General features: G+C 33.8%; 1 protein-coding gene across 1 annotated transcript in view; it reads right to left on the reverse strand.

Moving 5' to 3' along the window:
• LOC149083422 (allatostatin-A receptor-like) overlaps positions 1–23,987 on the reverse strand; it is a 64,271-nt gene that overhangs the window by 3,839 nt on the left and 36,445 nt on the right. The window lies entirely within an intron of this gene.

Genomic DNA, 23,987 nt, shown 5'->3' on the forward strand with positions numbered 1-23,987 from the left:
GCCAGGAAAGTATTTTTTTTTCTCATTCAAGTCTTTTTTTAATATTCGTTGATGCCATGAATACGTTGAGACGCTTTCAACAGTTGTGATGGGTCAAGTGGTCAATAACGTTTTGTATTCAAGTTCTGAAATGCTTTATAAAACTTTTTCGGAAAAGTGAGGCAGCTCTCTGTTGGCATAGCACACGAGTCATATTGTTGTATACATGTATATACGTGTTGTATACATGTATATACGTGTCGTATACCAACTTACGTATTGGGTATAACCGTAGTAAAATTGTAGGGAAATTAAAACCGCCATCTCAAGTGAGCGATCGACCTACTTTCTTGCTGGATATGAAGCTGTGAATGATGATTTGTTTTTTGCTTTTTTGGTTTGTTTTGCAACTTTTCTTTTTACATTTACTTTATTTTTCAAAATATTCGGTGCTTAACATGCACCTCTTTTTTCCTGAATTTTTGTACTGAAATAAACGTTTTGTAGTTACTAAATTGCAATTATTCCTCAGATCTTATTAACCATCATGCTATGCCAACTCACACCAGAGGTTGCGTCAACTTGCCCCACATCTGGGGTTATGTTGGCATAGTTTTTAATTATATTTTAACAGATACGACGAAATTAACATACAATTTTGAGTGATATTTTCATCATTAATTTGCAGCCAAGGGGTACCACTATCCGCAGCTTCGGTCACATTTGTTGTATTACAGGAGGAAAATAAAAAAAATTAAAAGGTATGCCAACCAATCGTCATCCAAATGTATGTATATACTATTAAATATATTTTTATTATGAGCTACTGGAATTATTTATGTGGAAGTTTTACATTAAAATACTTGTATTCTTTTTTCTCAAAACTATGACTTTTTTTCAGATAAGGAACTTTTTTCTTTTCAAACGCTACTCCTTCAAATGTCTTGAAACGCATCATTAAAATTATTTCAAGTAATTGTGTGGCATAAAATATGGACATATTTTGGTGATTTTTGAAAAGTTGCATTTTGTTGAAGTAAATGCTTGAAGGAAAAGAAATAACAAACAATTAAAATCCTAAAAACCTCTCGTTAAAGAAAGATTGAATGCCTAAAACGGATATAATTTTTTCAAATGTAATAGGGGTGATTTTTGCATAGGACGATGCTACGAAAATTCAAAATCATGCACCACCTCCCTTAATTTCATTATATTTATATAATGAAATTAAGTTAATTCAAAGTTAAGCTAAATTAATATAATAAATTGATACTACGTTACTTACTTAATATAATTAAGTAACGGCGGAGCTTATAACGATCTCTTACTTTCGATGCGAATAAAAATTCACACGAGGTTCAAATTTTCCCGTTAATCGTATGGGTATAAAATTTGCTAATATGCATTCGTGATACCGATGCACTAATCACTATAATGATATCCATTAACAAAAAAAAGCTGAAATTACATTTTTCCTTTTCGATGTGCCACACTTTCCGCTCACTTCATATAATATTTTTAAGCGGAATACGATAATTACATCCAGCTTCAATATATATGCGTAATTCGATACGCTATTGGGTAGTCTTAACTAAAAATTATTACTGTATCAGAGAGAAGATATGCGATTATAATGAAGTAATTACTCAACTATATAAACGAAGGATGATCACAAGGATATAGTTTATTGTCCAGGGATGAAAATAAACGGTATTATGTCGTAATTAAAACGAACATAGTCTCAATCAATAAGGCATGCAGTTCATCATTATCGTTAAGGTGTGCATAAACGTTAACGTTCAAGGAATCTTGAAGATCAACTGCTAATAATCTTGAGCCAGAGCGTTTCTGTGTAATATTAAGCCTTTTATTAGTATAGTTTGTCAAGTTGCTGCTTATTAAAAATAGTTTTATTGTGAATTTTCTGTAAAAGGCCGTCGCCGAAAAATTTATTATATAAATATTTCGTCGAGAACTGCGGTATGTATTTTCAAGAAGAATGGAAAAGTCGATAGATCTTATCCACCGACGTAATATTGAAAGAAAAATTTACTCTGAGCTAAAGTTATTTTGCCTGGGATCTAGTCATTTTGACTCTAGCAGTGAAAAATTGGATGAATTAGCTTATATATTAGTCAAATTTTGATGGTGTTAAAAAAATGCCAAAAAGCTGTTACGTGATTATCAAATAAATTGCTGACATTTTTCTTGCATGCCATGTATTGGTTAATGTATTAGAGAACACGATTTACACACACTATCAGAAGGGAAATGGAACAGTTTCAACTTAGGTACATTGTTATTTCCCCCTTGAAATTTAAAATACATATTATCTCGATTTAGTTCATCAATAAATACTAACAAGGGTGCAGGGATAGACAAATCTATTGCCCGACATGCTCTAGCACCCTAACATGTTGAAATTTTTGCAGGCAATGCATTTTTTGACCACGAGCCCGACACGGGCATGTAAAAAACCCCCAAAAATGTAAAACTTAATTTTTAATTTAATATAAACTTTTTTCGTTTCTCAAATTTTTTCATCGACACTAATGCAAGTGTTCCTGCATACATGCGGAACTCCACAGATATGCTTTTTTGGCAGCCATAATGCAAAAACAAATTGTGTGTGTCAGAAGGATAAATTATTTTGCCTTGAACAGATGAATGAGTTCAACTTCTATTAGCTTTCCCGTACCTATAATTTTTGTATAGAAGAAAAATTGGTTTAAATATTGCTTAAAATAGAAAAGTTTTGCGCTAGGACTTCCTAGTGCCACCTATCAAATGAAAGCAAAACTATCTGTTACAGTTCTCAAAATGAAACAGTTGTTGATTTTTAACTGATGTACAGCAAAAAAATTAACAACATGTGGTATAAAAGTATAACTTTTTTCTTTTATGTTTCACGTCAGTGTATGTTTTATGCGCTAAAATAGCGGTTACGGTATTTTATGTGCAAAATCCCTTTTCTAAACAACAATAAACGTAATAGCCAGTATTTCGGCGTGTTAAATTTAAACTTATAAATGTGAAAGTACGAATGTGTGCATGTGCATTTGTTCTTTATACGAATCCAAGCCGTTGATTGTATCACTTCTTTTTTTTCACTTCCACCGGCTAATGTGTGGAAGGAGCCGTAAGCATCTTCCCGCCAAAAATATTTTTAAATTTTTGTTTTTTATTGCCGAAATTTCTCGGAAAACAAAAACCCCCATTCTCCCATTTTCCAAGTTTTCAATCAGATGAACAATTATTTCCCAAATTTTTTCTACACAAAAGATGCGCATTTTAATGGGTTTTCCATTGCAATTTGAATTTAAAAAATCAGTTTACAAATAACGGAGTCAAATAGGTTTTTGTTCCACACTAAATCTTAATTTATGAATACAAATGTTGCTCTGATCAATGTATTATTTCTTTGGTGTGTGTACAAATGTTGCTGCGATCAGTGTATTTTTTTTTAAAAACAAGTGATGCATTGATCAGTGTATTCTTATGCTTGCAAAATAATTAATAAAAACAAATCAATTTTTGAACTTTTAAATTATTAAATCTTATTGGCACTTTTATCGTTATTGAATCACTTTGTTTCAGATGAGCCTGGAAAATACCGGCTAATTACGTTATATATACGTATACATTTTCTACAGGGCGGGCAACGGAATAAAAATAAAAACATATAGTTTCAATAATATTTTTTGTGCATTTTTAGGCTGCACATCGGTTTAAAGACAAACAACAACGATTTTATTTCAAGAATTATAATAGATAGGTCACTCTTTTTAATATAACACATGGCCATAAGAATAATGACATTTCATTCTTACCCTTTTTAAAAAAAACAACTATGCGACGCAATATGAATACTTGGATATTTTTGAAAATTTTATATCAAATATATTTTTTTATTCAAAAAAATTAATAAAACTATAATCTCGTGTAAAATTTAATATCCCATCAAAAGGCTGAATGGTTAACTTATTATTTTCTGTAATAGCATACAGCTTAAAATTCAATTAGTAAAATGCTTACAGATAAAAAAAAAATCAAAATTCATAAATACATATCCCTCAATGCGGTTTTTTAATTTCTCCGCATTTTTCGGGATTTAACGTATATGTGTAATGAAATCAAACAGTTATAATTGACTCTTTCAATCTCTCTCTTCTGCATCCCATTTATGCGTACGGGTGTAAAGTCTGTTGAACTTCGGAAAAATAACCTAATTTTGTAAATTAGATTTACAAATTTGAAGAACTTTACGGCAGTTAATTCTTCAAATTATTAGTTAATTAAATTAATTAATTAATAAGTTAATTTAAATTATCAAAACTTCGATTTCGCTTCATTATTTAAACATCATATTATATAATTTTAATCTTCCCATCTAAAAGTTTTAATAAGTGAATGCCAATGAGTCTCCTCAGTTTAATTTGCAATTTATTCACGTGTTTAATGCGCAAAGTAAGCATAAAAGAAGTCGGGCAATTCAGATCTGCAACCAATAGTCGGATTAACATAAAAATATATTCACAAACCATTGGCAGTGATAACAGAAAAATAGTTATGACATTCGTGATAGAAGGTTTTTTATGATCAAACGGATGTGTAGGTTTACATCCAAATCAATCATAGGACCTCAATTTGTTAAAGTAATGAATCTCAATGCTTCTCAACCAGGGATGAATCTAATTTTTTCCAATTCTCATACTATAAATTTAATAAGAATATGATGTATGTGGTGTAATGACTGCAAAATTAACAGAACTATAATGTAATATAACGTTGCATATTGACGGGTAATCATATAGGAGAATACGGAGTTGGGAGAAAACACTTTATCGCATTCAAATGGTTCAGATTCACAATCAAACAACAATTGAACAATATCACATGACTCGCATATATCGCATGACGTTCCTGGTAGAGAACCAGGAACGCATCCTTTGACTATGTGCAGATTTTGGCATTGATCTGAGTATTGACGGCAGACCGCCGCAAATTAATTTGAATGTGAAATATTGTTTTATATTCACCTTGTATTTGATAAATATTGAAAATCTCCATCCATAATAGATGTGTGCTTATAAGTATGGTGGTTTTTTTTTGCAAATACAACGACCCTAACAGTTAAATTGTCCAACGAGATGGCTGAAAGAATTATGCCCATAAAAAATATGGATGCCGAATATAAACAAAATACAGAAACCCAATATAAAATCATGTACCTCGAAAATAACTAGTAATATATAGTACATTACCTATAAAAAAATATTATGGTTCTTATTCTAAACATGGATAACTTCTGGATTTATCCCACTGTGACCGTACTTCTTTTTTGTCAGAGTCAATTGTGTTAGAATTCACGACCCCTGGAAGTAAACTATTCCATTTGTTAATAACCCTATTAGAGAAAAACGACCTATGACACCACAACCTGGAATTTTCCCTTACCAATCGATACTTGTGTGTTCTTGTCAAAGCAGTTGATTGGCAGTGTGTCAATAACTCATGGTCGATCCTATCCATATCCGGCTGAAAATTTTTAACACTTCGATCATATTCATCACCCCCCGACACCTGCGTTTTCCTTCAATGTAAGCATTCAAGAAATTGAGTCTTTTTTATAGCTCAGGCCTTGTGTTCCAACAAGAGCACGCGTATCTCTTCTCTGCACCCCTTTAAACAACTCTATGTTGCTTTGTAGGTATGGTCTCCAAAACCTGACCGCATACTCCAATCCAGGACGAACTAAGCCTAAAAAAAATACGGAAGAGTGACATTTAGGAAAATGCGAAGAGAACTTTTTGAAAATGAAACCGAGTCATTCTATTCGATTTTTTGACTACCACTAAAAATGTTCACAAAACCGTCAATGAGAACTGCCCAATGTTATTAGAATTTCAAAGTCAATTTTCGAAGAATATCGTAAAAGTGGTTTAAAATCAAATTATTTTCTTTCTTTCGCTGTTAAGTCAAATTTTTTGAGAGCAAAGAAAAAAAAAACCGGTTTGCACAGCTTTAGATTTGTTGATTCCTCTCAGGGTATAACAGTGATGTCAGTTTAAAAACGCCAAGTTATATACGCGTTTGGTGCACGTTCGGTGAATTCGGCAGGATTCGAAATTGACGTAATCAATTTTTACGGGGGGCCGACTGTATAAGGAAAAATAATTACGTGAGAAACAACTGCATGAAAAAAATCCATAGATGTCTCGTCTAATTTCTGTAAAATATATTTTTTCATAGAATGATTAAATTGAAGAAAAAACTCTTCATGAAGTTATTCTGAATTAATTGTTTCACCTGCCGCCAAGCAGAAATTCCCTGCGCGAAGCATATGGTCAATCTTCATAATGTAGATTACAGGGATAAGAGAAAAAAAAATACTGATATATCGCATTCAAACAGCATATTACATATTTCATTAATATATATTGATACGATGTAAGAAACAATATTCACGGTATACAGTAGTGCCGTAATATGCAATGAATAGAAGCTCTTATATTGATTTTTTTTTCCTTTTGGTAGTGGGAGGGAGCGGCTATGTGACGAAGATTTATGAGCATAAAAGGAAACCTAATGACGTTTCTCGATGGTCAAAGCTCCCTGTAGTTCATTCCGAGGACCCCTCCGTATGCACTTTATACTCACATATTCTCATACAAACGGCGCTCACTAGCGCGGTAGGAGGTTCGATCCATTGGCCCATATAAGAAAGAACTTCCTCTTTTACACGTTTCCGGAAAAAAGGTGAAAAACGGAACCCAGAAAAAGAAATAGTGCTGCCCAAGCACTTAACGTCACGAGAAGGAAGGGGGGGAGGGAAGCAGGAATAAAAATAATAAGTGCGTTCGGCGAAACCTAAAAATAACACAGCAATGTTCTTGTCGGCAGGGTCTGAGTATTGCTTCGAATAAGGAACAGGAAGTACGTATATGGATGATTCTGCACATATAGATATCAAGTAGTATTTGAGTTCTTACAGGCTGTCATGTTTTGCAATTTTAGGTATCAGGGCTGGACCGTGACCAAGATTTTTGTGAGGAAAGGGGCAGGAAGCATTTTCCACATCCCCAACGCCAACCACAGTGAAATTCGATTATTTTAGAACGGTGTTTTCCTCCCGTCCTAAAATTTGCCTCACGCCCGGGATAATTGACCCTCTTCACCCCTCTCTAGTTCTGGCCAGTATTAGAAAGACACCGGCTATGGGAACGTAGGATAACGAGTACCAAAATTATACGACACAGTCTGTTGGATCGCCATTAACAAGCACTGAACACGTATTCATCGAGGCAATTTGAGGTCATGCAGTATCTCAAAACATCTCGCCATGCAGAGCAACTGGCCAGTGGGGTCGTGTAGCCATCGTGCTGGACTCTCATCGTGGGTTATCCTTATTTGAATTTCATTGGCAACACAATGGTGATCAACTGAAGTTGGTCTTCTGAGGGTTTTTGGTGGCGAATGCGAACTGGTCTCCCATTTGGATACATCTTTCCACAGTAAGCATGCAGCCCTTCAACATAATAACAGGACATGAAAATTCACGCATTTACCGTATTTACTTTAGAATATGGAAAGCAGATGGCTGCATCAGCAAGAACACGAAACAAGCTCAAATCTGACAACAGAAATACGTTAGAGTCACGCATATATAAACAAAACACGTTCTGGCATGTACCGATAAGTTAGAAATTCCCCCAGAGGAATGTTTACGTGTGCGGTTAAAAAGTAGTATTAGTAACAAGAGTTATAGAAAACTGATGTCAGCACCAGCAAGAACACAAAACAAGCACTACTCTGACAATATAAATACTTTAGGAGCCTCCCATACACACAGAATGCGCACATTCCGGCTTGCATCGATTATTTAAGAATTCCGCGGAGGAATGTGCACAAGTTGCATGTACAATAACGTAGAAGTAGAAAGTCAAAACCTTCACAATCCTATATTCTAGGATAAGAATGAGTTTTCAATCACCTCCATAAGTCCCTGAGGGTCTGCATTGTATTTAGACGAGAAATGCGAATGATAACCACTTCTTCACAGTTTTATGCAAATATGTTTTAGCATCGAAATTCTTGTATATGCTATCATTTTCAAAGAATATCCAGTGGAGGTATAATTACGATTATTAAGTATATTTAATTACTGGGCAGACCAAGCTCTATGAACAACGAAAATACTATAACAAAATTGTTCATACAGTTTGAAAGACGTTTTTCGAAGCAAAGTTTGGCATAAACATAGTTGTTTGTTTATCGGCCTACATTTTATTGCTGACTCTGTTCCAGAACAACAGAAAAAACCCCCGTAGATTACAGTATTTTCAGCCTGAGGTTTGCTTAATAGGTGCAGTAAAACATGTTATGAGTTTTTTTTTAGTCACTCAGCGTATAAACATTTCGCTGTTATGAGAGTCGCTCTGTAAGTTTTTACCAGTCATCCATTGGAAGATGCCATAAAGAATATTGTGGTAATTATACATGAGTACCATGTTTTATGAGGGTCTGGAAACTTTTGTCTTTTCAAGTTAGAGATGAAAGGAATTTTACATGCGATCAAGGTGCAGCACGGTATATCAATACGGCCCCACCTAAGACAAAGTTCTTCCTTGGGTGAGGACGGCTCTAAATGGGAAGTTATGGAAATTTAATGCAAACTTTTGGTGCAGTCTTTTCAACAAAGAGTTGGAAACTCGTACCATAAAATTCAATAAAAATAAAAGTCTGGATGATTAGATATGTCAAGACTTGCTATAGCTGTAATGGCTGAAAGAAAATGCAAGGTATGACTATGCAGGTATGATGTTTTATCTTATGTGTTTTAGTTTTTATCACTGCATTTTTAATTAGGTTGCTGTATTTTAGAAATATATGATACTCATATTTGTTATGGGCAGGTTTTGTTAGCCATCTCGTTGGACATTTTGCCCGTTGTAGCCTTGTATTTGTATTTGTTTCAATTTAAAAAAGGCTCAAAATGTCTTCAGAAATTAGCCTGCAGCAGTTTTGAGAGTGAAAATACAGTTTGTGACCATTGCGAAATTTCTAACGAATCGGTACATGCCGGTTGTGCCGTGTTGTATGTTTATGCGTTACGCGTGCACTTAACTTATATATGTTGTCAGAGTCGTGCTTGTTTCGCGATCTTGCTGGTGCTACCATCTGTCTATCATATTTCATACTGCAATGACTGCATTTCCACTCGTTAAGTAACTTAATGCTAACTCAGAATAATAATCTGGAGTTTGCTAACCAATTGTGTTCTAAACAAACTTCAGGAGCAGACGTTACAGTTCCTAGGACGGTGTTCTCGTAACACCAATGCCATGAATATGAGAATTTTCAAGTTTCCAGCAAGTTCAAGCATTCAATTGTTGTCTTTGTCTGCAGCAGTGGTTCTCAACCGGTGCTCCGTGTGCACTTCCCAGGGGCTCCGCCGTGACTCGAGGAAAATAAAATAAATCAGTAAATTTGATACATAAATAAAAAAAAGAGGCCTACAGGGTTCCGGAATTAAAATTGTACACAAAAAGGGCTCCTCGCGCCAAACAGGGCTCCGCCGTAAAAATTATATACTGAAAAAGGCTCTGCGAGTCAAAAAACGTTGAGAGCCGCTGGTCTACAGTGATAACGTAGAGGCGAATGCGGGACGGTCTCTCATTTGAACAAGTCTCTCCGCTGAGAGCAGGCAGATCTTCCACACGATTTTATTTGATTGTGATTTTACATGACGTGGAAATGGAGGCACCAGCCGTTTTCAGTTCAAAATGGGAAAGACAGATGACAGCATGACTAGAAATGAAACAAGCATGACTCTGACAACATAATACGTTAGTGCCGCACACTCAAAACACACGTTTCCAGAATGTACCAATATGTTTGAAATCCCGCATGGGAATTTCTATGTGGTGCATGTACACACGGGTAAGTAGTTGTAGTCGTGTGACGCGCCTCTGTGCAACTTTTTTTTAGATCCCTCGAATCAAGAAAAAACCAAAACTTCATAGCAAGTCATTTGCAGTCGCAAAAGCAAAGTGATTGGCAAGATTTTGAAGAACCTATCACTTGCAAAGTTTCACAATTCTTTGAGGAATTGTTTCGAATTTACGAAGATGTAAGTTTCTGTAGTTCCTGTTTCTGCTGGATTTTTCAGTTCTGTAACTATTTAATATGAATTTCTGGCTAAATATTCTATAGAGACCTACGGTTTTCATCATAGGAGGATGAATTCGAAGAGAATTAATCATCAGTTTAATTTGCATATTTCTAAAAAAAAATTAACAACTTGTCTCCGATACTACAAAAATAATTTTTTAAGAGTATTTAAGATTTCCTCCATGCAAATTTATTAATTAAGCTCATTAATCAAAATATAATTAACGTGCGTGGTCTTAATTTGTTAAGTGAAACTGTCCAGGAAATTGCACTGAGCTTCTCCGCAGTGTAGTATAAAACTACTCTCCGCAATGCTACTGAATTTAAATTAATTACTGTCAGACAGTGTTCGGGAATATTGAGTTGATCCATATTGAAATTAATGATCGATTAATTCCGTGGAATTAATCATTCCGGATCAATGCAAATTTATGTCTGTCCGCTCCCCCTCCTCTCCTTTTTCGAGCATGCGATTCGTTCGTACGAATGACAGACGCCTACTTGGTGTTTCGTATAACGTTGATGAAATGACGAATAACAAATTAATGCATATGCATTAAAAGATTATCCATTTTCCAATTAGAGTTGGGTCAAAATGCTTCAAATATGTTTTATCTAACGCAAGGAGTAAGTTTTTCTCTGCCATGTTTTTCGATCGTATTCTACGAATATCGTAAACACTTCTTAAAATTTCGTGAGAATCCGTAAATATTCTACATAACGTAAGAGTTTTGGTTATTATTACCAGGACAAAATTAATTTCAAATTTAATACAGATTTTGGAGCTTATACTTTAATTGTAATTGAGTCAATGTTTATGGTAAAGCCACTTAACCTCAAATTAATTAGCATTTTCTCAGGCCGTACTAAGCTTATTAGCTTTTTTGTTTGATGTTACTTAGTGTGAGACTGACTTAGGTAGATGCATTTTCTCAGTGCATACCGAATCTATAGACTCTCATAAGCTTCCATGTTCGATGCTGTTCCGTACGAGCTTAATGAAGAGGATAATAAATTGTTTGTACGTGATTGTTAGGTGTGTTAGGTGTGTGAGTACGTGTATAAGAGGTAAGCCAATAAAATGTAAAGCCTATGCTATGCTTACAAAGCCTCAGCATAATATATGAAATCATTTCAGTTTAGAAACTCATTAAAATTAGAAAAATTAGTATATTTAATGTTAGTTTGCAAAAAAATTATTTCAACGAAAGAAATTTATTTTTTAGTACAGAAAAAAGATTGGTTCAAGTTTTTATCGATAGAGGGCGATCCGCAAAAGCGAAGCCCAGAATTATGGACCTGTAACTTTCTTCAATCACTTAAGCGTCCGAAACGTTCGTAAAGCTTCATTCGGTGATTCGTTGCTGAAGTAACTTCACCAATACTTCTTTTTCTTCCATGGCCCCCCACTAAGGGGCTTCTTTTATGTTCTTCTGGTGATGTCATCTATTTGCCATATTTTGAAATAAAGATGATAAATGTGCTTGAATTTTACGTTATGCGTGTATCGTATTGTAGACCTGCCTGCTCTTTGCCGAGAAACTTTTTTTGAATTAGAGACCGGCTCGCATTCGTGCCTTGAAGTTGGAAAACCGCAAAAAACCAACTTCAGCCGACCCCCCACTATGCCGTCAACGGGGTATGAAACTGGATCCTTTTTATCAGATATTGCAGAATGTTGACTCCTTATTTTCCGATAAATCAGCTTGGGCTCGTCCTATCACATGAAATTAAATCTCAGCTCCTGATTCAGAAAACTATGCTATCACTGCCTTTGGATAAAAAAAAAAAAAATCAATTTTTATCAAGAAAGCCGTATTTGTAATTACAAAAAAAAAAAAAGAAAGCTCATGAATAACATTAAACTTAATCATTTCTCTCCGAGTCCAAAAACTTCAATTACAATTCCAATTTCAAACAAATTTCGTATTCAAATTAACTTTTTTTGGTAAAATACTGATTTTGAAAACTGACTGTATGCGCAAGGATAAAAAATCGCCTCTGATATTTCACGCGAAAATTTTTATGATTTATGAATAATTTAAACTCTCTACAGATATTTGATTTCCAGCACAAAAAAACAGTTTCAAAAATTATAAATGGAAGTTAAATTTTTGTTTTTGATTTTATTTACATTTTAAGAAGCATTTTAATCAAATTTATTGCTCATCTGAAACAAAAGTGAATTGATCAGAAATGAATGTGACTCAAATTTTTCATTTATACGGAATTTCGATTGAAAAGTGCCTTCAAGTTTGAAAGATATTTTTATGCTTCAGTAACCAGTTTGAATTTAAATTGAGCGATTTTGCATAATCGATTATAAATATCATAAACGATAATTCAATACTGAATTCGAAATACTAATTTTATAGATGCTGAGTTTGCACTAGAAGATTTATAACAAGAACGCAATTATTCTCGTAACTCGAGATAGCTTCCATATTTCTCTTTTGATGCACACAGTGAAAAATTTCTGATTTAATATGTGCAATTTATGCTTGGCATTTGTCGGATCTAGTCATACTTTTCGAAAATTCCAATGCTTCTCCAAATGAAGTTGATATACATATGAATATCTCTTCCAATCCTTGGTGATTTACGGTGAGTTGCTTTTTTTCCAGCTGGTGAATTTTTGTTTTGACTTCAGAGAGTTCAGCTCTGACAAAGGATTGCATGTTTTGAGTTGGAAATATATGTGATATAAACTTTATGTTCTTCCGTCAGAGGGCAGCACTTAAGTTAAACTTTCATGGGGTTTGCAGATTTCTTACAGGAGTAGGGTGCCTCTAGAAAAAGTGTGATTTATTGCACAATATTTAGCAATAAAATTCTGTAAAAAAATGTATATGAATATGAATATACATTGCATCAACTTGGCTGAAAAAATTGAAACCAGGTGAAATATTTCTTATTTCTTCACAGAAAAAAAATTGAGAATTCGAAAAAATTTAAGATTTGCTGAAAAATTTGTTTTTAATGAATTTTCTGAGTATTAAAAATGCAAAAACATTTTGAAAATTCTGAAAAAGAATGCTCGGATCTGAAAGGGTTTGAAGGGTCTGATCTGAAGTTTTTTAATCACTTAATGAAATGGGTTTTCATTATTTTTCCTAGCATCTCGCAATTTCTTTCAGTGAGAAAAATTATTTTCGACAACTTTTTTGGTCGTAAATTTTTTAGAGAAATTCCAGAGAGTGTTTATATACAGTACACATGTATAGGTACGAAAAGGGACGCGGTTCTGAATTCGCAAACCAGAAATCGATTCCAAGCCTCAAAACCATCTTGTTATTTTACACGTCTCCCGTTTTCGCCACATCCGGTCGTGGTTATCAATTTTTCAAAAGTCCCTCCTCATTCACAAACAGAAGAACTTTCACTTCAAAGTGATGATGTTAAATTATTCAATAGCCTTGAAACGAGAATTGGACAAAAGTGGAAATTTTATACACAGCCGATACAAATGAAGCCTACTGTATTTTCATAAAGCGATACGGAAGGATCTGGGGAATACATAAATAACAGATGGATTTATTGGAAATTGGTTCAGGACCTCAACTGCATTCACAACTGAATGACCTTTAAAAAATAGAAGTACGAGTTCGTTTTTGATCTGTTACGTATGAGTATAAAACCGAATCGCAATAGACACGAACGACGAAAGTCGTTTCCAACGAAGAAATAAAATATTTAAACGTCAAATTTTTTCGTTTCTTGAAAAAAAAACGTAATCCTCTATTGAGCCCGGTGTATATTTGAATATGCAAGGTAACCAATTAATTCGTGAATTCTAAGTTATTATATTAAAAGTAGGGGGGATTTTTTTTTGTTGGAGAAAAAAATTAGTTAAAATTTTTGTCGATTGAGGGCACGAAAAACCAGTCCGGCCGGAGTGATTCGACCCGAACCTTTCTACAATCTCTTCCGTGTCCGGAACGTTTGTAAAGCTTCAGACAGGGGATTTGTAGCTGAGGTAAAACAATTTCACCAACAGGGTGTGATTAACGAATGTCAGCATTCATGATAGAAACTATATGCAAGCTTTAGTAACCGGAAAATTCGTAAATGAGATGTTTGTATTTTACAGGACTCAGATTTGCATATTTACAGGATTTGCTCGTGGGCAGTACCCCTATTTGCAAAAATTTGAAATTTTTTCTGTACCAAAAAGAAAAAAAAATCTTTCTTCGTGAGAATAACTTTTTTTCAAACCGTATTCTTAAATACACATGCAACACCTACAATTTTCATGAATTTTTTTAACCATTTATGAATTTATGAGACACAATGCTAATACAACGTCAAAAAACCATTATATTAATTTCTTTCCCCATTTTTTTTTGGTATTTTAAAAAATAATGTACATCTTATAGTCTAATTTCAGTACAAAATCAGGCAGTGTACAATACTTGTTTATCTAGAAAGACTCGATTCTTTGCCTAGATTATTTTTTTGAGAGCTACCGAAATTTTATAAGTTCAGAGATTTATAAATCCGCATCAAATGTAGGGGGATTGAAAATAAAATTCAAAACAGCAACTATCTAACTTTGTTAAGTAAGATAACAATAAAATATAAACGCAAACTCAATATTTTACTCTTAACTGTCCATTCTAAATAATTTAAAAATTAATTCCAGTTATTAAAATTGCTGTGACGATGTATTCCAATGCATTTTTATCAGAGCGAACCACAAGAGGGCCAATTCAACAAGCCTTTATTTAGATAAGAGTATACTTTTCTTAACCCCATAGATTTAAGAAAATACACCAAAAGCTGGAAAAAAAATTCTGGCTATTTTGTGCATTATATCAATGAAAGAAAAGGTAAATGGATTTAATTTACACTTCACGTAAAAAAAACCTAATTTTTCTCGTCATAAAAATAATTGTCTAATCACAAATATTCCATTAAAGAGTTAATAATTATGATAGACATGACAACACGAAAATTACACATAAATTAGGTCATACGTATTCATGTTAATATAGATCATCGTGCTTTATGTTTATTATCGATGACAATATTTCTATCATTTATTATTTTATTCATTATCATTAATTTAGTAAGTGAACTTAATTTGAAATGCATTCTTCGAACATTTCAGCAATTTGATTGCGGTCTATTTTTTAATATCTTCCCGAACAGCAAAGATATTCATTGCAAAAAATAATCATCAAATCACGAAAATATGCTTCTTATTTCTCATAAAATTTCATTTTATTAAAATAAATAAATCACTGTGATATTTTGATTGCTGTAAACTTAAGTTCCACCGAAGAATAGTTTCATACTAATCTTAATATCCATTTGCAATAATAAGAAGCACTTACATCAAAAATACACCTATCACGTGTATATACGTATATGTAAACATACTTCGTAAACTGATGTATAATTTCCGGTAAATTTCCATATAAAAAAGTAGGTGTGGAGGGTAAAAAAACAATTTCCAATAACGGTATCAAACTACGAAGTACTAAAAAGAAAGCTAATTTCATAGGAAATATAAATGACTATAAGCTCAGTAGGTACCACGAGCTGAAACGAAAGTGACAACACACCATAAATAGTTATTTATTATCTAATCATGGGACCAAAAAATAGCATCTTTCCACTTCGCTACATGTTCAAAGAAAGACAATGAGAAATAGAAGACTTTTATGAAATATAAATGAAAAATATGGAAGAAAGAACAGAATTCTCGCATCAATTTAGATGTATAGTATGATAAAGGATTTTGAGCATCGGCATTTTGTTCCGACCGTCCAGATTAAATATGCATCTATCAACGTACGTATATTCTTGGAGATAAACTCGATCTCTATTCTTTTCTCTTTCGTCCCTGAAGATCCATTTTCCCTAAGGAATTTAATATAAGCAAAAGGTAGTCTCTCTCTCTCTCTCTACTGCTTCTTTTTGTACGCAGTAACTATGCATGAAGAGAAAAGAAGATAGCTCTGGTTTTTTTCCGAAGGTAAGTTTGAATTTTTTACATTTATTGTTTTACTAATAAAATCTACGATACCAAATATGTACATCATTAAAGTGATCCAATGGGAAAATGATTATCCTTGGTAACGTCTGGATTATTTCTTAACATGTTATTAACAGTTATTTCTTAACAGTTATTGAAAATGAGATATTTGATAGTATATAACTATATATTACTGGTGTCGAGAGGACAGAAATGTTTTCTTCAAAGTTACATATGAGAAAATTATTCTTGGTATGTGTAGCTCTAAAAAAAAATTGATTTAATGCGTGTGAAACGTTAGTGAAAATATAAAGTAAAGCAGAGTATATTTCTTCGCAGTGGTGCCCTTTGCCATTGTGGATTATACAGAAACAGGGTGACCCAAAAGTCACCATAGTTTTAAAAATTCAAATTGTCGTGGAAGTTATTAATTATGCATTTTGAACCGTAATATCTCATGGATTCCGATTTTTCGGCGCGAAAAAACCAAAAAAGTAGGGAATTTTGTCTATGGTTAGCTCTGCTACCCTGTTTTTCAGATGATAATATCTATCTGCTAAGGAACACTTGTGCTAGAACCATTAGAACGCAAAGTACGCATAACTCTGGCATCATAAGGCTACATCTAAGACTACATATTTACACACCCAATACATTTCGGCGTATATCAGTTCCTTATGAAATAAAAATAACATTTATTGATTTAGGCAAAAATTCCCTGTAATAAGTGTCACAACAATAATAAATATAGTACGACAAGAATAGTACAAAAACAAATTACAAATAATCATTTTACGAAGAACACAAAAAAATTAGTTATCATCTGTTCTTCTGTTTGCGAGATAGTTTGAATAATTATGGTTAGTAAAGTATGTGTGTGTATTACAACATGGTAAATAAATAAATGAAAAAAATTATATCAATAAAGTGAAGAGATTCAGTCTTCAAAACGATCTGTAAAGGGTATCAGACAACAAATGGAATAGAAGAATTAGACTATGTTCACATTTTGTTTTTGAAAGCAATGAAAGAGATTGTATGAATGGGTGTGCCGAGAGTTCCTCAGAAATTCTTTAGAGGAATGTTGTGTACGAGGTACTTTGTGGTCAAGTAGTAGTAGTATTGGTAAGCATATGCGCTGCATAATGTTTTGCCGCCAATTTTCGTTATTTAGATAGAATAACTTTACAAGCAATGGCTTAATAATCAAAAACTAAAATTAGAAGAGCTCAAATCATAAACTCGAATAAAAACTGTGGATGGACGTCTGTTGTTTTCGTTAATTATAGTATTTGCATGTTTACCATTTTCTTGGAAAACCCCCCCTTCCCGCAATAGGCAAAATCACGAAATAATTTTACTTGACAAACGAAGTTCATATTCATGAAACTACTTTTAGTGCTAACCGCATACATGTGTAATACTTTGATAATTTTTCATGAATTTTTCAAATTTATGGGGACTTTTAATTTGCCCTATAACACGTTTGTCGAAGGAGGCAGAAGTAGGATCGCCGATTCACTGAATTAATGCCTAATGTATAATTATAATAGCCTAGGAAGTATTTTCTAGAATTATTCACCAGAATTCGAATTACATTCATGTGATTTCTTCTATTCATAATAAGTGTAAACGAAGGTTCTAGGGAGGGGAAGGAAATCACTTTCTATTTTTACGCACTGCGGTAGTTTCATGCATACAAAGAAAAATTAGACTACGAAATTAAATTTTTTTTAATAGCTATTCTGTCATTCCACTCTAGGGATCGGATTCCATACTGGTCAAACTAAAAGTCGGTGCAATAACCGGATGTTTTGGTGCTCTATCCCGCAGCCGGACGTTGGGATGTTATTAATCCATGTTTATGATGACCATCAGTTGGAAGATACTGAGCGTTAAATATTAATTCTCAATTTATTTTTTCAAATGCACATAGTTATAAGTTTCGATTCGTTTATAGCCATGACTATAACTGGCATGATAAGCAAATAAGCCGACTGCATCATGAGCTACAACTATTTATTCACTTCGGAAAAGTCCGCGTATTCTATTAAAGATTTTGAATTGCCGGGAATGCTGTTTTCATAACATGTAGGAATTTTCAAAGATTAATATAAACATTTGCAGATCTAATAGCGCGTCTGGAGATGATAATATTCGACGGACCAAAAGCTCGGGATGCGAAAGATCAATCGAACGGCAGTAATTCATCACGCGAAAAATCAACTGTCTCTTTCTCCTTAGAACTTTGTTCGATGAAAATTAATTAGAAAATAGGTTAAAACTGGACCGAAACTTTGGAAACTTTAGTTCTCTCTGATCGCGACACATCACACACATTCGCGTGTACATATATACATACATATTAGTAAAACTCATGTGTGATCTTTCAGGGAAAATCCAATCAAGGATTTTGCAGTTGTTCAATTGCCTACTTCCGCTTTTAATTGTTTTGAAATTGATTGAAATTTAAAATGGTTTGAAAAATCGATCGAGCAGCCTCTAGCCGCTGTGCACGTATATTTTTCAAGAGCCGGGACGTGATTAATGAGAAATTCACGGCACAGTGAATCCGCATATGCGGGCAAGCATTTGATGAACGGATTCGTTTCCAGCTTTGCTGAGAGTAAGTTCATGATTCCGATGCACATTCCTATTATATACACACACTTTTCCCATCGTTTTGCCTCCAAATGGTATTTCAAGTACCAACTACGAAATAGAGTAAGCAATATTTCTCATAATGATTCAAATAAGGGAAATTGAATTGAACTCGTTCAGTTGAATGCAACGATCTCGTTCCTTCAGAATATTTTCCCCAAATAGAATGAAGACGTCTCTTATTTGTAACATTTTTCAAAAAAAAAAAAAAAAAAAAAAAATGGTTATATGAAGAAGCTGGATGTTTTAGAAATTGTAAATAAACCATGTTGTGCGGTATGACTCTCTAGAAAAACAGCAAAGATTTATGCAATTTAATAGAGAAAATAGAGAACGTTAATGAGATGAGCCACATGTTCACCCTGCCGTCCTAAATTGAAAGCAATCTTGTTCATATATATGTCACCCAACATAATTCATGCGTTTTCCCGACTTTTCTCAAACAGTCACACCCATTTCCGAACCTTACATTCCCTCATGTCATTAAATTCCCTCCTCATTTCACACATCTGGCGATGATTATTTGCTGACGTCACGTTTCTAACGGTCAGCAACGAATAACGGATTGATTGATTGCGGGCAACTCGATCTTCTAACGCAGTGGTTCTCAAATTGTGTAATCAACAAAATATTATTACTGTTGTGAAAGATTTTCTGAAATAAAAACATCTTAATAAGACATGTATTTTAATCTTTCGCTACGCAAATAAAAATATGTCAAGTCTAAAAGAACAAACTCTCAGTTGACAAGGAAAGAGTCGGAAAGTGTCATCCTCAAAAAAAAAGAAGAAAAAATTAAAGTGCATTCATCTCACCCAGAAACACATGAAAACAAAAAAATTAGCGGCGGAATTCGATTATTAAAGCCACAAAAATGATTAAAAATTACAAAAGTTGGCTACTTAGCGACTCTCAGCGATATCTATGAAGAACGTCTTTTACAGCTTTCCCCCCACCCTCACGTAGAAACTCTCTCTAGTAACAGTGAAACCTCGTTTATACGGCGTTCAAGAGGCCGAGGTAAAACGTCCTATTAATGTGTAAATCTTTTAAACTGAGACTTTTTAAAGAAAATGAGTAGAATTAGTGGTAATTTTTTCGAAGCTTTTTGAGGATGACACCTTCCGACCCTTCCCTTGTGAGTAACGTGATGTCTATGTATGTATACACAGTTGTTAAAAGTAAAGTACACAACTCATTAGTAGAAACGATGATATCTCACGTTTCGCTGCTCATACAGTGTAGTAAGAAAAGTAGCTAAGCCACATTTTACTGGCGAACCGTTGATCTTAGAACCATACTTCCAATTAGAAAAAATCACTCAAATAACGTGTTTAGTTTAGATATATACGTCATTCATATTTCAAGATGTTGTATCGTTATTAAAAATACAAAAATTAATTTTTTTATATGGACACACTGTCCTCATAAACCCCTTATAAAGTCTCACTGTCCAACAAAAAATTCTACATTTATAAGTGAAGTATTCACTCAGATATTTGAATTCAAAATTCGGAGAAAAATTGGAAAAGGATAGCATAAGTTGTGTGAAAAGCGTTGTCCGTTATTTTTGCTGTTCTTTCCCGATTTGTCTAAAAGTTTTGAATTCAAATATCTCAGCAAATATTACATTTAGAAACATGGAATTTTGTTTCGTTGACCTCAAAAAAAGGCAGGACAACAATTTTTCAACTGGAAATTAGAGGGCAGCAGGGTGACCGTATAAAAAGTTAGTTTTTTATTTTAATACCTAAACAACCCCTTGCAACAGGAATAGCGTATCCGAAGCCTTCACGATATTTTGATACTTTTTCCTACTTGGAAGTATGCCTCTAGGATCAACGGTTCGTCAGTAAAATGCAGCGATTTCCCTTACCACCCTGTATGATGCAGAACTGAGATTTTTCAGAAGGTTCTCTAACAGTCGCTCACTCGAATAAGGTGTGAAAATACGGAAACACACTAAAAAGTTCTTTAATAAAATAAACAAGTTCTTTAATAAAAGACAATAAACGGCAGTGCAATCACAGTTTTATTCTGAAATTCAAAAAAGGAAAGGGCGGTCTTCAAAGAAATAATTCATGTCCAAAAGAGGGCCGCGCGTCAAGAAGCGTGAGAACCATCATTCTGACGCATATTAATTATCACACGGCACATGACGCACACACACACACCTCCGACGTGATCTGGTTGTGTAAAAGAAATATCGATACACCAACCATGTGCAAAATTAAAGCATACATGTTTAAAATAAAAGACGAAGTATCCTTGAAAAAATAGAGGGGGAAAAAAGCCTGGAGGGGGTGGCCGCTAAAAAATGGTTGTTATCACACTTGCATCACAAATCTATAGATTATCATCACAATGCATTTGTTAGGGAATCCAAGGGTTATTCAGGAATCATTTAATCAATATTTATGTTGAATCATTAATTTGATATAAATCATATATTTGCATTTAAATATACATACTCGAATAGGGTTGGGGATTTCAAACTGATATCAACATAATTTAATGAATATATTCATATTTACTACATATTAATCAGGTCTACATTCTCTTAAATGTTTTTTGCGTGGATATTTTAGCGAAAATATTCAAACTCATACGAAAAAACAGCATAAAAGTGTGTAGGCACTTATGAAATATTTCATAAGACGAAAAAAATAGTAATAAATAGGAAAATAATTACACACAGGGCGAATATTTATCCCTCTCATGTAAGAAAGTTTAAAAAAGGAGAACGAATATTAGTTTTTGGGCTTATTATCCTCTGAATTTTAATAACTACTAAACGGAGCATTGGGAAGGAAAAAATAAGTTAAATACGCGTTCACATACTTAGTTTTTTTTATTAGCGAATTTAATTATTTTCTTCCAACAGTTTTCGTAATTTATTAAAAAAAAATATATTTTTTTCCATCTGTTTTTCTTTCATGAAAATTTCAAAACACAGGTTTTTCTTCGCAAAATTATTGCACCGTGAGATAATTGAGTCGAGAAAATTAAACAGACCAAAAATAAATTATATATGTCTGTGTATGTTGTTCGAGTAAATTTATCATTTGACTTTTATTCTTTTTATGACTTCGAATTGTTTATTATTTCATTTTCAGAGACTCGCTTAGTTAAATGATAAATATGTTTCGAGTGTATTCAAAAACGCTTTTATTTAATTACAAATACTATGTATATATATATATTTATTATTAATTTGTTCGAATATCGTTATAGTGCTTCCGTTTTTGTCTATGTTTCATATTTAAAATATATAAAAATTTTGATGGCGTTCAATATTTGATAATAACTGAAAATCAATTTTAATGATTTCATTAGAAAAATGGAAGAGTGAACTTTAATCATACGTGTTCTTTTTCAGTCAAATGTATTGTCATTTAGTCGAAAAGTACAGCAGACACCGCTTATTAAAATCAATGATAATGTTATAATTCGAGTATTGTTATCACTTTTTGCAAAGAACGGAACGGTCAATATTATAACACGGGGAAATATTGGTTTTTTTTTTATTATCTAGAAATTTTTTTTGACCTGTTGACTTCGGTTTATGTTATCAATTTTTTTCGTCGAAATTTTTATTTTATTTTTCCGCATTTGGAAGATAAAGTTGAACCGGGCTCATTCTTTCTCTATGAGCTATCGTTATCCATTTGCAAGACTATGGAGTAGTCCACATTCTCAAATCATTTAAGTGATCCATGGCAGAGTTGCAGATCACTTAAAATTAGGGTGCCGTGGAATATTTATCGATCGCTGCGGCAGTTTCGAAGCAGTTGAGCAACCCGCTGTGAATTTACAGATCACTTTAGTGCCCCGCCGCACAGTTCCAGATTGTTCAAGTACGCCCAAGTGGCTCAGTGGTAAGATGCTCGTCTTCCACTTAGAAGGTTACCGTCAAGGTCCTCGAGTTGGAATCCGGCTAAAGAACATCAAAATCAAGCTCATTACCTACCGAGCCTGGGGCGATCACCGGTACATGGCATCTTCATTTCCCACCCAACTCTACTGCTTGGAAATTGTCGTATGGCGATATATGACCGGAGTTGGTGTGCGGTAAAGTAGATTGTTCAAGCGGCCAATGGCACATTTTCTGATCACTTAAGGGACCCGCGGCATTTGGCATATTCCCAGATAACTGGAATGATCCGTGGCATGTTTGCAGATCATTACCTCCTAGAGACACATGTATATCTTGGAGGTAATGCACAGATCCAGATCTCAAATAGAATGACCCGCGGCATATTTACTGTTCAATTAAGGTGGCCCGCACACTTCAAAAAAGTTCAATATCATCGATTTACAGTGTTGGTATCTCTATTCATTAAGGTATTTTCTAACTGGAAAATCAAACACCGTAAATCATGGATTTCCTGAACTTTTTTCCTCAGAGATTAGGAGAACATGAAATTCAAGGAAAAACTTGATTATATTTGAGAAAAGGGGGAATTCAGATAAGCCGTAATGAAAGTGCGATGGAACACACACAGTAAGGACATGCTTAAAACTGATCAAGGAACTTTTCACCAAAAAAGATAACTTAGAAACTTCTCTTGAATTTTCGCTTGAGTGTTTGCTGTTGTTGTTCGCGTGTCTTTGCTTCCAGTTGATAGTTTGGTGTTTGTTCCCTGACTTTTTTTGTTGTTGTTGTTAACTTCGTTACGGGACCCTCGTGTTCCGTAAAATGCAGTAACAACGAGGGGAGAAAAATAAGGAAATGAAATAAGATGGTTACGTAAAAGAAACAGCTGCTAACAACTTTTCGCGTCTCCCTTCGAAACAAAACTTCTTTTTATATCCGGTTATCTTCTTCACGTTGTTACTTCTTGAAGATGGGTCTGTGTTTCGGCATCAAATGAAGGAAACAAAAAAACTCAAGTGTATTTAACACACGAAGAGAGGAAACAAGAGATATCTTTAGTAAAATCGTTCGTGTGTATTTTTTTTTTTTTTTCGAGCTCGTAAAATCTGCTGAAACTCGGAAAGAGAAACGCATAAAATTTGACGTACGTTTCATGTTGTACTAGAAACATAATTCTTACAAATGCGGAAGTTGCTTAAACTTAATTACAAAATAACGATGCTCGGAATATCCAACTTTCGGGTTTGGGGATGAGATAGAGAAAATGTTCATTCCGTGTAATCTAGAGATTAGTCTAACGCAAAACATGCTCAATCT

The sequence above is a fragment of the Pholcus phalangioides genome, unplaced genomic scaffold, assembly GCF_987345545.1.
Source record: "Pholcus phalangioides strain wild (caught in Gottingen) unplaced genomic scaffold, Ppha-v1.0 ptg000009l_1, whole genome shotgun sequence".
Taxonomy (NCBI): domain Eukaryota; kingdom Metazoa; phylum Arthropoda; class Arachnida; order Araneae; family Pholcidae; genus Pholcus; species Pholcus phalangioides.